Source organism: Mus caroli, unplaced genomic scaffold, assembly GCF_978045245.1.
Source record: "Mus caroli unplaced genomic scaffold, Mus_caroli_1 scaffold_18, whole genome shotgun sequence".
Classification (NCBI taxonomy): domain Eukaryota; kingdom Metazoa; phylum Chordata; class Mammalia; order Rodentia; family Muridae; genus Mus; species Mus caroli.
In genome coordinates, this window is record NW_028227273.1 from 65,805,302 (window position 1) to 65,819,696 (window position 14,395).

A 14,395-nucleotide genomic window follows, 5' to 3' on the forward strand; every position below is an offset into this window, starting at 1 on the left:
CCTGTCACCAAAGACCAAAGTAACTAGAGCACAGGGACAGAAAACACAGGATAATGCAGTTTGGTGGACTATGGAAACCAGTGAGTCTGGTTTTGCAAGTTTTTGAGGTAGGGCCTTATGTAGCCCAGGTTGGCCTCACATTCCCTATTCAGCTAAGCATGAATCCAGACTTCTGTTTGGAGCTCTGTGTATATGCTAGACAGGCACTCTGCCTCCTGAGCCACCCCACCTCCAAGCCCTATGCTAGTCTTTAAGGAAAGCCCTATGCTAGTCTTTAAGGAAAAAAAAATTTGTGCACGTTTCCAAGTGTGTATATGTCATGTGTGTGCAGTTCTCTTGGGAGCCAAAAGAGGGCATCAGATCCCCTGAAATTGGAGAGAGTAGGTTGCTGAGTCTCCTGATGTGTTAAGAACTGAACTTGGGGTTTCTTTTTCTTTCCTTTTTAAAATATGTGTGTGAGTACACTGTCGCTGTCTTCAGACACACCAGAAGAGGGCATCAAATCCCATTACAGATGGCTGTGGTTGCTGGGAATTGAACTCAGGACCTCTGGAAGAGCAGTCAGTGCTCCTAATTGCTGAGCCATCTCTCCAGTCCCCGAACTTGTGTTTTCTGGAAGAGTGCCAAATGCTACCACTTGCAGGGCTATCTCTCCAGCCTTAAATTACTTAATTTTTGGACTTGGTGATCATTGTGACATACTTGAACCAAACACAGCCTGATAGAAGTAAAACTTGGGGGCTGGAGAGATGGCTCGGTGGTTAAGAGCCATCTTTAGATGGCTGCTCCACCAAAGGACCTGGGTTCAATTCCCACCACCCACATGGCAGCTCACAGTTGTCTGTAGCTACAGTTCTAGAGGATCTGATGCCCTCACACACAGCATACAAGCAGGCAGAACACTAGTATGCATTAAATAAAACATTAAAAATTGTTTTTGTTTTTAAAGTAAAACCTTCACCTTAAACCCCAGCACTTGGGAGGCAGAGGCAGGCGGATTTCTGAGTTCGAGGCCAGCCTGGTCTACAAAGTGAGTTCCAGGACAGCCAGGGCTACACAGAGAAACCCTGTCTCGAAAAAACAAAAAAGCTCTTCGGACTTGGGCTTGGGTTCCGGCGACATGGCTAAACGCACCAAGAAGGTCGGCATCGTCGGCAAGTACAGGACCCGCTATGGTGCCTCCCTCCGGAAAATGGTGAAGAAAATTGAAATCAGCCAGCACGCCAAGTAGACTTGCTCCTTCTGTGGCAAGACCAAGATGAAGAGATGAGCCGTCGGCATCTGGCACTGTGGTTCCTGCATGAAAACAGTGGCCGGTGGGGCCTGGACCTACAACACCACCTCTGCAGTCACAGTGAAGTCTGCCATCAGAAGACTGAAGGAACTGAAAGACCAGTAGAAGCCCTGCTGTCTGAGACTTGCCTAGCCTGCAATAAACGGGTTATTTATGTAACATTTAAAAAAAAAAACAAAAAAACAAAAAAAACAAAAACAAAAAACAAAACCCACCTGACTGTGAACAGTATCACAGGCCTGCGGTAGGAAGAAGTGCAATCTAAACACGTATGGACCATGGACCGTATTCAGCTACTGCTAGGAGGCCCACGTATGCCAGCCGTGTGTGAGCTTGTCACAGAGAGAGACAGAGTCCCCTGTGGACACACTAGGCTCCCAGCACCCCAGTGCTCACAGGCAAGGGAACAGGCTGCCTTCCGATCCCAGGACAAACAGAAAGAATCAGGATTGCTGGAATGGGCTCAGTCGGCTTGCCCAGATGATGCCCCTGCCCCCCCCCAAATCCCAGCCTCTGAGGTGGAGGCAGGAGGATCCAAAGTTCAAGGTCATCCTCAATTGTGAGGATATGGGCTAGCCTGGGCTAGGAAAACCCTCTTAGGAAGAGAGAGAACAAACCTGCCTGACTTTAGGGGATCAATAGCGACTCTTTGGGGATTTTAAAGGGCACCTTCCAGCCTTTCCAAGGACCCAGAAGGGCAATAAGACCCTTCCGGTTTGCCTGGGTGGTGTGCCCTCCGGAGGGAAAGGGAGAATGGGAGTTTGAGGAGCGAGGCCGCGGGTTGCTCCTGGGGCAGCCCTCTGGCAGAGAGAGAGAGAGACAGAGAGAGAGAGAGAGAGGGAAAGAGAGAGAGAGAGGGAGGGAGGGAGGGAGGGAGAAAGAGAGAGAGAGAGAGGCTTGCTGCTTGCTGGGAGGACCCTGCTGGAACCGCTCAGCACAGGAGCCTGGCTTGCTTTTCAAGCCCTCCCACCCCCTTTTTTTCCTCTCTGGTTTAACTGCTTTTTCTGGCCCCAGGGGATCCCTCGCAAGTTAATAAAACTTACTACATCAAAGGGCGCCACAACCATTACCCAATTAAAACCTACCAGGGCTCCTGAAGGAGGGGGGGCATGATTAACCCCATTTTACGGATGGGGAAACTGAGGTTAAGTGGCTTGCCCCGGGCTACCTAGGAAATGAGGTGAGGTCTCAGCTGTGTTAGGGCTTTGTGGCATGTTCTCCTGAGGGTACCCCTGCAGGTGGCGGGGGGGCTGTTTCTGCAGCAGACAGATTTTATTTTTTTAATTTGTATTTTTCAAGAATCCCCCCCCCCATCCTGCCGGAAATAATTCCGCCCCGGCTGTACTGAGCCTGAGGAACGTCACTGGTGCTGGTCGTCGCCTGGCGGCAGCTCCTGCCTACAGCCTAGAGAGGTACTATAAAAACAGATGAAAGCCAGAGGTTCTGAACGGGCAGCAATTTAGGAAACAACCTGGGCCTTTCAGAAATTAATGTTAGGTAAAGATGCCAAGTCATCCGCCCAGCGCCCTTCTGAGAGCTCAGTCAGTCTACAGCTCGGCCTCCTGGGGGGGGGGGGGGAGCCGTCAAGAATTAAAAAAAGAAAAAAGGAAAAAAAAAAAAAAAAGCAGACCCTTTCCCTCTGCCAGCCATGGCTCTTGCTCTTCCTTTCCAAACAGCATAAAATTCCTAATCCTGTTTATTCTCAGCGGGGCTCAGCTTCCAGCAGACAGACTGTGGGTCCCGTGGGGGTCCCCACACCTCCCCCTCAGTCTCATGCCCTCTCTGTGGGTGCAGCCAAGATGGTTGCAGTGGTTCCATCCCTCCTATCCTGTAGAGACTCTGCAGATATCTTAGTGATATTGGGACGACGGGTGTCCTGGTCAATGACGGAGGAGAGTAGGTTGCTGGGGGTTGGTTAACACTATCCGAGGTTATTTTTGAGACTAGGTTAACATTATCTGAGGCTGTTTCGAGACTCCGTTAACACTATCTGAGGGAGATCTTGGAGGCTCGGACTTTTCCAAGCCTCTCCAGTGTGATCCCAACCAATTCACCGAGGTGAGGGCGCTGTGTTTATGTAAATAATTACCAGATTTCGGGTGGCCAGACGTGTTTCTGCACCCAAGAGGCAAGCCAATAAATTAATTTGGGGAATTAAGGATCAGATTGGTTTTATCTCTGCAAATTGGGTCGGGTTCTGGCAAGTGGTGGGGACATCCGGTGGGCTGGGCTTAGGATCCAGACATCTAGGGGTTGTAGCTGCCCACCCCCCCTTCCTCATTGTTGTTTCTTCCCGCTTCCCCCTCACCCTCTCCCCTTCTACTAGGCTGGTTCTGGGAGGGGGGATTAGGAAAAGAGTCACCCCTACTTGCTCTCTGCTTACCCTACAAACGAGTGAAGGGGGAGGGGAAGGAGACTCGGTTCCCTGTCTGTTTCTTCTTGGACTACATACACAGCAGCAACTGGACACCACAGCAAGCTCTGTAGGCGTCTCTTCACAGGCCACCTCTCTGTGTTTGTATTCAGCCAGCACACTTGGCGCTGGCGCTGGTGGCAGGGTACTTGCTAGCCCGAGGGGCACCGAGTATCACGCCAGAGGGCTGTGGCCCAGGAACCAAAAGACAGGGTCTCTTGTAGCCTGGGCTGGCATTGAACATCTGGTCTTCCTCCTTTCAGTGCTAGATACAAGCATGCACACCAGTGTATGAGGTGCTAGGCACTGAACTCTGGGCTGGGCTTGTGCTCACGTCATTCTCGATGACCGAATGACCGTGACCCCTCCTGATCCCGCAGAGTGAAAGTTCACCCATCTGAGCCGGATAGAACCATGTCTCTAGTCTGCGTTTGGTGCCCGTTCTGGGGCAAGTAGATCTCTGTTCTGTCTCCCCCATCACAGTTAGCAGAGAGGCCTTGGGAGAGGGCCAGCACCTCAGAAAGAGGTAGTGGTTGGTTGTGATCGCTGTGGCAGCTGAGGTAGGCATCCTTGGGCCTGGCTTCGAAGGAGGAGGCAACGTGGTCACTCAGACAGGGACACAGAAAGGAAAGGTGTTTGCCTGGGGAGCCGGCTTCCTGAAGGAGGGACAGCATAGGCCAGGCTCAGCAGGCGGTTAACCATTTTGTAAAGCGTCTCCATTTTGGTTAAACAGCAACAAGCTTCAGAATTAAAGTAGCTTGGTTCCCGGCACTAAAGCACCTTCATTTCTAGATTTTCCCCTCCCTGCCCTATTGACCGAGAGTAATGGCCGACCATGAGAGATGTTTATCACCACCTGGCATTCTTTAACTCCCTGCCACCCCAACCAACTCCAACAAGTGGGGGAACATTTCCCTCCCTCCCCCCCTCCTCGTCCTTGGCTGCCCTGTTTAACTGCCCCAGCTTGGAAGTGGACACTGGACGCCAGGTGCTTTTACCCAGGTCCCCATCTGCTGGCCCTTTCCAGAATAAACCATTGTCCTTGAGTCAAGTCTCCCCACAGGCCTAAAAAGCATAGACAAGATTTGCCAACATACAGAGTCAAGGAGCTTAGGAAAGCCCCCTTCCCGCCCCCACCCTGGATGCCACAAGAGGGAGGGAGTCTGTGGACTCTGAGGCCTCTTTTGAATATTTTAAATATCTATTGAATATAGTCTATTCAGTAGAGTGAAGCCCGGTCTGTTCATTTAGGTTTACAAATCATTGTTGGCCTCTACTTGGAGAGGAAGAAGCTGTTCTGAACACAGAGCTCATGTACCATGGAGCACTTAGAACCGTGGAAGTGGCTGCCCAGGGACTTCTGGGGGTCCGTCCACCTCCTTCCTGCGCCGCCCCACCAATGCTAGGCATTGCACCACCACATCTGTGGGAGCTGAACTTGGGGTCTCCTTCTGCAGCAGGGACGTTCTTGACCTGGCCATCTCCCCCCTAATGGCACCAAGGACTAGTGATTGCTGAAGTGTGGCTTCTTCTTGGTGTGCTTCCTGTATGCTTGTCAGTTTCTGTAAGTCAGGAAATAGTTGAAGGTCTCGGGGTGTAGCTCAGTGGCAGGCACAGAGAGCTCACCAGCAAGCATGCCGGTCCGTTTTTTATCAACTTGACTCAAACCAGAGTTACCCAGGGTAAGAGGAAACCTCAGCTGAAGATTTCACCTATGGGGCGGCGTGTCCTTTCCTTGCTTGTTTTTCTTTTTTCTTTTTTTTTTTTTTTTTTTTTTTGGTTTTTTGAGACAGGTTTTCTCTGTGTAGCCCTGGCTGTCCTGGAACTCACTCTGTAGACCAGGCTGGCCTCGAACTCAGAAATCCGCCTGCCTCTGCCTCTGCCTCCCAAGTGCTGGGATTAAAGGCATGTGCCACCACTGTCCGGCTTGCTTGTTTTTCTTAAAATTATTTTATTTAAAAAACAATTTTGCATGCAAGTGTTTTGCCTTGCATGTATGTCTGTGCACCACGAGAGTACCCGAAAGGGCCAGAAGAGAATACCCAAGTCTCCAGCACTGGAGTTAGAGGTTGTGAGCTACCCGAAGTGGGCACTAGGAACTGATCTTTTGTCCTCCTCAAGGTTGGTAATGACACTCGACCGCTAAGCATCTCTCCAGTCCCCAGTGGGACACCTTCGTAATTGCTAATTGATGTACGATCGAGGACCCAGACCACTGTGGGCAGTGCCATCCTGTCCTAAGCTGTGTAAAAAGATGGTCGTTCATGGGGAACAGTGGTTCTTCGTGACACCGGCTTTGGGGGTTCCTGCCCTAACCTCTGTGGTGATGGCTGGTGACCTGGGAGCTATAAGATAAAATGAGCCCTCTCACAGGAAGATCAGGAACTCAAGGTCATTCCCAGCTATACAGAAAGTTTAGGTTTCATGAGAACCTAGTCTCAAAAGGGAGGAAAAGGTCAAACAGCTGAAGTCAGGGTTGCACGGAAGCAGCTTTAGAAAGCACTGTGTAGTCCTTTCATCTGTGAGCCTACGGCTGTCCTGGAACTCGCTCTGTAGACCAGGCTGGCCTCAAACTCACAGAGCTTGTCTTCGCCTCTGCCTCCCAAGTGCAAGGACTAAAGGCAGTGACACCACTGCCAGGCTTTGAAAACATTTTTTAGGTAGCCTATTATGGGAAAAAAAATGTTAAGCCTGTCTCCGTGTAGTTTCACAAGAAAATTGTAGTCTTCGTTTGAGAATCACTTCTTAACTTTAAAAAAAAAAAAAGTGGAATTTCTAAAGAAATTTTGCTTGGATATCACACCAGTTACAAAGATGAGTTGATTCCAGAAACATTCGGCAAATGTGCTAGCCATGGGCTTGGCTTTCTTGTCGTCTCTATATAAGATAAGAAAGAATTTGGAAAAAAAAAAAAACCCAAGGATTTTTTTTCTTCCAACTAAAGGAGAACATTGGTGACTGTATTTATTCTCCTGTCCAGTGAGGAAGAAGAAAACAGAGGGGAAAAGGAAGAGAACAAGGAGTCTAGAGAGTGGCTTAGTGGGTAAGAGCACTGGCTGCCCTTCCAGAGGACCCGGGTTCAGTTCCCAGCACCCACATGGCAGCTCACAATTGTGTGCAACTCCAGCTCCTGGGGGTCTGGCGCCCTCTTCTGGCCTCTGTGGTACTGCAGTCATGTAGTAGTGCTTGTATAGACAAGCAGGCTAACATATAAACATAAATTTAAAAATAAGATTGTGTTCTTTTTTTTTTTTTCCGAGACAGGGTTTCAAGATTGTGTTCTTAAGCCAAGCATGGCTGTGCACACCTTTAAGCCCAGCACTTGGAAGGCAGAGATAGGTGGATCTCTGTGAGTTTGAGGCCAGCCTGATCTACAGAGCGAGTTCTAGAACAGTCAGAGCTGTTATACGAAAAAGCCCTGCCTCGACAAAACAAAGACAAACAAAACCCCCAAAAGATTGTGTTTTCCAAAAGAAAGGTGGATGTGGTGGGGGAAGGGAAGGAAGGACGGTAGAAATAAGCAATAGTTTTCTAGGATTTACCAGCTTCCTTTGGGGGGGGGGGGCAGGGAAGATAAGACATCCCTAGAATTGCTTCAGCCTATTTTTTTTTTTTTTTTTTTTTTTTTGGTTTTTTTTCGAGACAGGGTTTCTCTGTGTAGCCCTGGCTGTCCTGGCACTCACTTTGCAGACCAGGCTGGCCTCGAACTCAGAAATCCGCCTGCCTCTGCCTCCCGAGTGCTGGGATTAAAGGCGTGCGCCACCACGCCCGGCGCTTCAGCCTATTTTGAATTTGAAATCTTGCTGTAGTCTCTTATATCTTTTTTTTTTTTTTTTTTTTTTTTTTGGTTTTTTGAGGCAGGGTTTCTCTGTGTAGCCTTGGCTGTCCTGGAACTCACTTTGTAGACCAGGCTGGCCTCGAACTCAGAAATCCGCCTGCCTCTGCCTCCCGAGTGCTGGGATTAAAGGCGTGCACCACCACGCCCGGCTTAGTCTCCTATATCTTAACAGCTACCATACCCAGCTGTGAATTGTAAATCTAAATTCAGTAAAATATCTTCAAGTGGGCTAGGGGATGGCTCCCTGGGTGAGGGAGCTTGCTGCCAAGCTGGCATCCTGAGTTCAATGCCCAGGACCCACAGGGTAGAGGGACAGATGACTCCTACGAGCTGTTCTCTGACGTTCACACAGAGACAGATAGATAGACAGACAGACAGACAGACACACACACACACACACACATACACACACACACAGAGGCACACCAGTGAGCATGCATGCGTTTGCTGCACACACATATACAGAATAAATAAAAACGTCAAGAAAGCTTTAAGAACGAAAGTATAATAAAGGCCTTTTCAAACAAAACTTGGAAGAATTTTCCAGCAACAGAACTGCACTGTAGAAAATTGTTCAAGTTTCCCAGACAGAGGAAAAGGCTGCCAGATGCAGCTGTGGCCCTGCCCAAAAGAACAAGGGCAAACCACCCGTCCCCCTAAAAAACCACCGGATTTAAGCAACAGTTTATATCTTTTTCAAAGATAATTGATTGCTTAAACCAAAACTTTATGTTGTATTGTGTGGTTTGAAACATGCATATGTAAGAACTATAACAATAAAAGCCAAAAGGTCAAGAGGAGAAGGGAATTCATATTGTAGGAAGATTCCTGTATGCAAATAGGAAGGGGAACAGTGATGTCTGTCTGTCATCTGTCTGTCTGTACTATGTATGTGTGTGTGTGTGGTCTGGAGAGATGGTACAGTGTTAAACAGTGCTTGCTGCTCTTATGAAGGATCCAGAAATCAAACTGAGCAGCTTATAGCTGCCTATAACTCGAGCCCCAGGAGATCTGGCGCCCTCTTGTGGCCTCCTTGAGCACCTGAATTCACAGGCGCGTACACATAGATACACACAGATGCACACATGTAGAAACAGAGATGAAAAATAAAAACTTTGTTTTTTTAAAGATTGGGTATCTTGGAGCACACCTTTAATCCCAGCACTCAGGAGGCAGAGGAGGGTGGATCTCCGTGAGTTCAGTGTAAACCCTGTCTAGAAAAACACAAAACAAGAAATATTTCAAGAAGGATGGTCTGTCCTCTAGCATTCTTGTTTGCTTAGTTTTTGAGGCAGGGTCTTATAGCCCAGGCTGGCTTCAAACTCACTATGTGGGTAGGTGTCTTTGAACTTCAGATTGCTCATCTCCCAAACGCTGGGGTCACAGGCAGTCACCATGCCATCCTGCCTGTGCGGTGCTGGCTATCAAACCCCTGGGTTCGGGCATGCAAGGCAAGCACTCTACCTCCCGGGCCACACCCCAGCCTCAGTTCTTCACAATTTTAAAAGTAATTGCACTTAATGACAGAACTTCAAAATATATGAGGCTGAAACTACAAAAAATAAAGAGGCAGGAACTACAAATATGAATACAGCAATCATAATCACTGGCTGTGTTGAGATTCCTTAATTACGTATATCGAAAATAAGGCAGGCTCTGGAAGACTTGAGCCACACCATCGGCTTGACCTCCGTGATCTCATGGACTGTTTCGTCCCACAGCAGCAGAAACACACATAGTTTTGAGACTCCCAGAGAACAGTTACCAAAATAGGCCATAGTCCTTCCATAAGGCAAGTCCCAGTAAATTTAAAAAGATTCAAGTAATAAAAAAAAAACAAAACTGTTTTCTCACCACAATGGAATTAAATTAGAAGCTAATAATAGAGATCCCTGGAAAATCCCCAAATATTTGGGCACTTTGCTTCTAAATAACGCATGGGTCAAAGGAGAATACAAAGAGAAATTCAAACATATTTTGAGTAGGCTAGAAACTCAGCGTGAAAGTTTGTCACCCAATCAAGGTCAGGGATGTTTCTGTTTTAGTCTCATTTCTCTTGCTGTGGTAAAAGCACTCTGATTAAATAAATAAAAAACAAAAACAAAAACAAAACACAACTTAGGAGAGAAAGGTTGACTTTTAGCTCATAGTTCCAAGTTATGTATGGTCCATCGTGTGGGGAGACCAAAGCGGGGGGAACTTAAACAACCAGTCACATTGTTGGCCCAGCAGCTCGGAGAGAAGCGGGCACACATGCATGCCCAGCACTCTGCTTTCTCCAGGATCTCAAGCCAGGGAATTGTGCCCCCCACAGTGGACTTTCCACATCAATCAAGGCCGTCCTCCGCAGACGTATGTCCTCAGGCCAGCCTGATCTAGGCAATCCCTCAGTGAGATTCTTTCCCTAGGTGACTCTAGGCCAAGTTGAAAATTAAAGCTAGGGCTGGTGAGATGGCTCAGTGGTTAAGAGCACCGACTGCTCTTCCAAAGGTCTTGAGTTCAAATCCCAGCAACCACATGGTGGCTCACAACCATCCATAACAAGATCTGATGCCCTCTTCTGGAGTGTCTGAAGACAGCTACAGTGTACTCACATATAATAAAATAAAATAAATAAATCTTTAAAAAAAAAAAAAAAGAAAATTAAAGCTAGAGCCAGGTATAGTGGCGCTCACCTTTAATCCCAGCCCTTGGGAGGCAGAGGTAGTTGGACTTCTGAGTTCAAGGCCAGTCTGGTCTACTAAGTGAGTTCCAGGACAGCCAGGGCTACGTAGAGCAACCCTGTCTCCAAAAACAAACAAACAAACAAATGGGGGAGAATATGTGGTGGCATACATTTTAATCCTGGCACTCTGGAAGCAGAGGCTGGTGGAGCTCTGTGAGTCTGAGGCCAGCCTGGTCTACATATCAAGTTCCAGGACAGCCAGGGCTACACAGTAAGAGTAAGTGTGTAAAAATAAAACAACAACAACAACAAAACAATGGAAAAGAAAAGAAAGAAAACTAAAACCAACTATTGCAGCCTCAAACCTATAACTTTAGCTTCCACCTGAAAACAGTAGAGTAAAACAGCCGTGGTCACCCAGGCTTGTGATCACAGCTACTCGGAAGGCTGGGGCAGGAGGATTCCAAGTTTAAGACCTGCCTAGGTAATTTAGTGAGATCCTGACTCAATAAGAAGCAAGCCTGGCCGGACATGGTGGCACATGCCTTTAATCCCAGCACTTGGGAGGCAGAGGCAGGCGGATTTCTGAGTTCGAGGCCAGCCTGGTCTACAAAGTGAGTTCCAGGACAGCCAGGGCTATACAGAGACCCTGTCTCGAAAAAGCAAGCCTGGCATGGTAGCCATGCCCTTAACCCTAGCACTAGGAAGGAAGAGGCAGACAGACCTCTGTGAGGTCCGAGACAGCCTGGTCTACATAGTTCTGGGTCAGCCAGGGACAGAGAGTAAGATACCCATCCTGGGACACACTTGGGAGGTTAAGGCAGAGGGCTCAAACAAGTTCAAGGATACTTGGTGTACAGTGGGTCCCAGAGCAGTATAAGAGATCATCTCAAAGAGAACAAACAAACACCAACAACAAATTATAGTGAAGCCTGACATGATTGCTCAGACCTGTGATTCCAGCTGAGGCAGGAGGATTGCTGTGAGCTTCCAGGCTTGTCAGGACGTATAGAGTAAAAACCAAACTAACAAACCAATGAAAGTCTTTTTTAAAAGGTAAATAGAGGACTGGTGAGCTGGCTCAGCGGTTTGAGAGCACTGACTGCTCTTTCCAGAGGTTCTGAGTTCAATTCCCAGCAACCACATGGTGGCCCACAGCCATCTGTAAATAGGATCCGATGCCCTCTTCTGGTGTGTCTGAAGACAGCTACAGTGTACTCATACACATATAAATAAATAAATGTTTAAAATAATAGGTAACAGAACCCATATTATAAACAAATACAAGAAAGCCTGCTTCCTGTTGGATGTCAAGAACATGCAAATTTAAAACCTAGTAAGGAGTCACTGCTTTCTGATGGGGCCAAAGGACTGGAGCCCTGAGCCCAAGCCAATGGGAAACCAGTTTCAGGGACGCATGGTGTCCAATGCAGGGCTCACAAGGACACAGAGCCAAGGCAGCTGCCTCCAAGGCAGCGGCCAGACCTGCTTAGCTGTCACCTTGACAGTGGGATCGTGTGAGACCCATGCACGCCAAAGCAACAAACTCTCTCTTTGTGTATGTGCATCTGGCCCAGGTAAACCTAACCTAGAGGCGTTGGTTGGTTACACAGTTAGACCACGTCTCCAAACCAATAAAAAAGCTAGGAAGCAGACTTCTCCCGTGCCTCATTCACCCAACTTGTGTCCTATGCCCAGGGACCAACCAGGATTTAGTGTAGCGAGGACAAATGAACTTTCCTTTAATAAACTTACACATGGGTTCGAGGTAGCGAGACCCTCTTAGCAACTTCTGGAAACATCAAGTGCAAACGCTGGTTCCAATCACAGAAAAACTTAGTGAGGGACTGACATTCGCACACTGAAGAGAGGGAGGGAGGGAGGGAGGGAGGAAGGGAGGGAGGGAGGGAGGGAGGGAGGGAAGGAGGAGAGGGTCATGTGGTGCTAGAGTGACTCAGCAGTTAAGAATACTTGCTGGGGCTGGAGAGATGGCTCAGTGGGTAAGAGCACCCGACTGCTCTTCCGAAGGTCAGGAGTTCAAATCCCAGCAACCACATGGTGGCTCACAACCATCCGCAACGAGATCTGGCGCCCTCTTCTGGAGTGTCTGAAGACAGCTACAGTGTACTTACATATAATAAATAAATAAATCTTAAAAAAAAAAAAAAAGAATACTTGCTGCTCTTTCAGAGGACCTGAGTTGGGTTCCCAGCATCTGTGTCAGGAGGCCCACAGGTTCCTATAACCTGATACCCTCTTCTGGCCTCCCAGGGTAAACACACACACACACACACACACACACACACACACACTCTGTCTGTCTCTGTCTCAAAATTCCAGATGCTTCCCCTCTTCCCCCCCCACCAAATTCTCAAAGTTGGGGAGCATAGGCATGTGGTCTGGCTGCTGTCAGGGCACCCCCATTCTGAAGCCCAGAGTTCTCTATCCTTTAAGCTGCAGCCTTCCCAGGGGCAGGCTGGCAGTGCTGGAGCTGGGGAGAAACCCCTCAGTAGAACAAGGCAACTTTTTCATAAGTGAGGTCTCCATTAGACCAAGGTGGGGGACGGATAGGAGGCAGCTGAGAGAGACCAAATAATAAACCTGAGCGGGGAAGTGGGGGGGGGGAGGGGTGGTGGCTGGAGAGATGGCTCAGTGGGTAAGAGCACTGACTGCTCTTCCAAAGGACCCGAGTTCAAATCCCAGCAACCACATGATGGCTCACAACCATCTGTAATGAGATCTGACGCCCTCTTCTGGGGTGTCTGAAGACAGCTACAGTGTACTCACATATAATAATAAATAAATCTTAAAACAAAACAACAAACCTGCACAGGAAGCCTTCTGGGCGCCTTGGTTGCTGCCTGTGGGTACAAGAGATGGGGTTGGCGTTGGTTCTGCCGTGCTTTCTTCCTGTGACTGGACTGAGAGTGAGCCTAGGGTGTGGCTTGGCCTGGTCTGGAGTGGCACTTCTGGGCTGTATTCCTAGCCTTTGCCTTGAGGGGACGGGGGGGGGGGATGGTCCGCAGCCCTCCTTTGTATTTGTGTGTGTAGGTTTGTGTATGCGGATGTTGGGTATATGCGTGTACACACACACACACACACACCCCTTTGAGGGAGCTGTTGAGACAAAGCCTTGCTGTATACTCTAGGCTGTTCAGCCAGATCTTGCTAAATAGCTCGGGCTGCTCTGGTAATTGAGGCAATTCTCTTGCCTCTTCCTTAGTCAGCAGCTCAATGGGAAATTCCACAGCATGGAATTTGAGGGTGCCCTGGGAGGCCTCTATGTCTCTTGTGTCCCCATCTCTCTTAGCCTCGTATGTCACAGGTGTGTACATCACAGGCTGTAGGAACACGAGGGCTACATGTGAGCTTTAGCACCGTATCAGCCACCAACTTATCCTGTTCTTGCTTTCTCAGACTATCAGGGTCAGAAAATTCTTGCCATTCCTCAGTGAGCAGCAGAGACTCAGCCCTACTGACCTCCTTTTGTTCTGCTGGGGGCTGCAGACCCTCCAGCAAGGTTAAACCATTCCAGGCAGCTCTGGGGAGCCCAGGCTTCATCATGTAGACATCGTAGAGGGGGACTGTGGAGACAGTGTTAGGAAGAATCTAGAAGGCAGAAAAATGCAGTGTGTGTGTATGTGTGAGTGTGTGTCAGGTGTGTGTCTGTGTGCTTGTGAGTGTGTGTGTATATGAGTGTCCTTATAGGTCACTGGCTGAGGTGTATGTGTAAATGTATTGTGAGACTGTGTGTGTGTGTGAAAGAAAATGTGTTATTTGTATGTAAGTGAGTGAGTGTGTGTATATATATATATATATACACACATATATATATATTCGAGTAAACGTGTATGTGTATGAATATGTATGCATTGTGAGTGTGTATATATGTGTGTAAATGTGTATGCATATGTGTGAGTGTATGTGTGTGTCTGAGTGAATTGTGTGTATGTGTGTATGAGTGTGTATGCGTGTGTGAGTGTGTACATGTGTATATGTGAGTGTGCATATATGTGTGAGTGAATATGTGCATGTGCATGAATGTGCATATGTGTGAGTGAGTGAATGTGTATATGTGTATGTGTGTGAATGTGTATATGTGTGTGAGTGAATGTGAGTATGTGTGAGTGAATGCATCTGAGTGTGTCTGTGTGTGTATGAGTGCATATGTGCATGTGTGTGTGT

The 14,395-nt window shown here is 48.1% G+C and overlaps 1 pseudogene; it reads left to right on the forward strand.

Moving 5' to 3' along the window:
- The first annotated feature begins 1,095 nt into the window (after positions 1-1,095).
- Positions 1,096-1,442, forward strand: LOC110284265 (large ribosomal subunit protein eL43 pseudogene; annotated as a pseudogene).
- Positions 1,443-14,395: the final 12,953 nt, after the last annotated feature.